The following is a 3,373-nucleotide window of genomic DNA, read 5'->3' as shown; positions in this document are numbered from 1 at the left end:
AAAAATAGCTGCCCCTTTCCTACTAATGCAAATGTAAAATTACCAGAGTAATACGCAATAAATCTCTGTCAACAATTCCTCTTTGCACACAGAGTCATGGTTTGATATTAGGCAGAAAACGAAATTTCTTTGCCAATTTGAAAGCACACTTACTACTCTTTTTTTGGCAAGTGATAAGTACTTTTACAGTCTGACACATTTTCAATCCACTTTTCAGATTCTGAAAACAGCACATGTCCAAACAGCTTTTTGAGACCAGGAACATGTGTAACCTGGGTGAATGACTACACTCCAGCAAGGCCAACCAGCCTTAGTGATGCTGAATGTATTTGCATTACTCACTGCAACCTCAAACCCCACTCAGTTGTGAATACTATGCATGATTCTACAGGGTAAGCAGCTGGGTGTGTGCTAAGAGTCTGCTTCTGCAGAAAAATAGCTGCCCCTTTCCTACTAATGCAAATGTAAAATTACCAGAGTACTACGCAATAAATCTCTGTCAACAATTCCTCTTTGCACACAGAGTCATGGTTTGATATTAGGCAGAAAACGAAATTTCTTTGCCAATTTGAAAGCACACTTACTACTCTTTTTTTGGCAAGTGATAAGTACTTTTACTGTCTGACACATTTTCAATCCACTTTTCAGAATCTGAAAACAGCACATGTCCAAACAGCTTTTTGAGACCAGGAACATGTGTAACCTGGGTGAATGACTACACTCCAGCAAGGGCAACCAGCCTTAGTGATACTGAATGTATTTGCATTACTCACTGCAACCTCAAACCCCACTCGGTTGTGAATACTATGCATGATTCTACAGGATAAGCAGGTGGGTGTGTGCTAAGAGTCTGCTTCTGCAGAAAAATAGCTGCCCCTTTCCTACTAATGCAAATGTAAAATTACTAGAGTAATACGGAATAAATCTCTGACAACATATTCCTCTTTGCACACAGAGTCATGGTTTGATATTAGGCAGAAAACGAAATTTCTCTGCCAATTTGAAAGCACACTTACTACTCTTTTTTTGGCAAGTGATAAGTACTTTTACTGTCTGACACATTTTCAATCCACTTTTCAGAATCTGAAAACAGCACATGTCCAAACAGCTTTTTGAGACCAGGAACATGTGTAACCTGGGTGAATGACTACACTCCAGCAAGGGCAACCAGCCTTAGTGATGCTGAATGTATTTGCATTACTCACTGCAACCTGAAACCCCACTCGGTTGTGAATACTATGCATGATTCTACAGGGTAAGCAGCTGGGTGTGTGCTAAGAGTCTGCTTCTGCAGAAAAATAGCTGCCCCTTTCCTACTAATGCAAATGTAAAATTACCAGAGTACTACGCAATAAATCTCTGTCAACAATTCCTCTTTGCACACAGAGTCATGGTTTGATATTAGGCAGAAAACGAAATTTCTTTGCCAATTTGAAAGCACACTTACTACTCTTTTTTTGGCAAGTGATAAGTACTTTTACTGTCTGACACATTTTCAATCCACTTTTCAGATTCTGAAAACAGCACATGTCCAAACAGCTTTTTGAGACCAGGAACATGTGTAACCTGGGTGAATGACTACACTCCAGCAAGGGCAACCAGCCTTAGTGATGCTGAATGTATTTGCATTACTCACTGCAACCTGAAACCCCACTCGGTTGTGAATACTATGCATGATTCTACAGGGTAAGCAGCTGGGTGTGTGCTAAGAGTCTGCTTCTGCAGAAAAATAGCTGCCCCTTTCCTACTAATGCAAATGTAAAATTACCAGAGTACTACGCAATAAATCTCTGTCAACAATTCCTCTTTGCACACAGAGTCATGGTTTGATATTAGGCAGAAAACTAAATTTCTTTGCCAATTTGAAAGCACACTTACTACTCTTTTTTTGGCAAGTGATAAGTACTTTTACTGTCTGACACATTTTCAATCCACTTTTCAGATTCTGAAAACAGCACATGTCCAAACAGCTTTTTGAGACCAGGAACATGTGTAACCTGGGTGAATGACTACAGTCCAGCAAGGGCAACCAGCCTTAGTGATGCTGAATGTATTTGCATTACTCACTGCAACCTCAAACCCCACTCGGTTGTGAATACTATGCATGATTCTACAGGGTAAGCAGCTGGGTGTGTGCTAAGAGTCTGCTTCTGCAGAAAAATAGCTGCCCCTTTCCTACTAATGCAAATGTAAAATTACCAGAGTAATACGCAATAAATCTCTGTCAACAATTCCTCTTTGCACACAGAGTCATGGTTTGATATTAGGCAGAAAACGAAATTTCTTTGCCAATTTGAAAGCACACTTACTACTCATTTTTTGGCAAGTGATAAGTACTTTTACTGTCTGACACATTTTCAATCCACTTTTCAGAATCTGACAACAGCACATGTCCAAACAGCTTTTTGAGACCAGGAACATGTGTAACCTGGGTGAATGACTACACTCCAGCAAGGGCAACCAGCCTTAGTGATGCTGAATGTATTTGCATTACTCACTGCAACCTCAAACCCCACTCGGTTGTGAATACTATGCATGATTCTACAGGGTAAGCAGCTGGGTGTGTGCTAAGAGTCTGCTTCTGCAGAAAAATAGCTGCCCCTTTCCTACTAATGCAAATGTAAAATTACCAGAGTAATACGCAATAAATCTCTGTCAACAATTCCTCTTTGCACACAGAGTCATGGTTTGATATTAGGCAGAAAACGAAATTTCTTTGCCAATTTGAAAGCACACTTACTACTCTTTTTTTGGCAAGTGATAAGTACTTTTACAGTCTGACACATTTTCAATCCACTTTTCAGATTCTGAAAACAGCACATGTCCAAACAGCTTTTTGAGACCAGGAACATGTGTAACCTGGGTGAATGACTACACTCCAGCAAGGGCAACCAGCCTTAGTGATGCTGAATGTATTTGCATTACTCACTGCAACCTCAAACCCCACTCTTTTGTAAATACTATGCATGATTCTACAGGGTAAGCAGCTGGGTGTGTGCTAAGAGTCTGCTTCTGCAGAAAAATAGCTGCCCCTTTCCTACTAATGCAAATGTAAAATTACCAGAGTACTACGCAATAAATCTCTGTCAACAATTCCTCTTTGCACACAGAGTCATGGTTTGATATTAGGCAGAAAACGAAATTTCTTTGCCAATTTGAAAGCACACTTACTACTCTTTTTTTGGCAAGTGATAAGTACTTTTACTGTCTGACACATTTTCAATCCACTTTTCAGAATCTGAAAACAGCACATGTCCAAACAGCTTTTTGAGACCAGGAACATGTGTAACCTGGGTGAATGACTACACTCCAGCAAGGGCAACCAGCCTTAGTGATACTGAATGTATTTGCATTACTCACTGCAACCTCAAAC

This window comes from Triturus cristatus, chromosome 5_1 (genome assembly GCF_964204655.1).
Source record: "Triturus cristatus chromosome 5_1, aTriCri1.1, whole genome shotgun sequence".
NCBI lineage: Eukaryota > Metazoa > Chordata > Amphibia > Caudata > Salamandridae > Triturus > Triturus cristatus.
The sequence above is the reverse complement of the archived record's forward strand: the minus strand, read 5'-3'. Positions refer to the sequence as shown.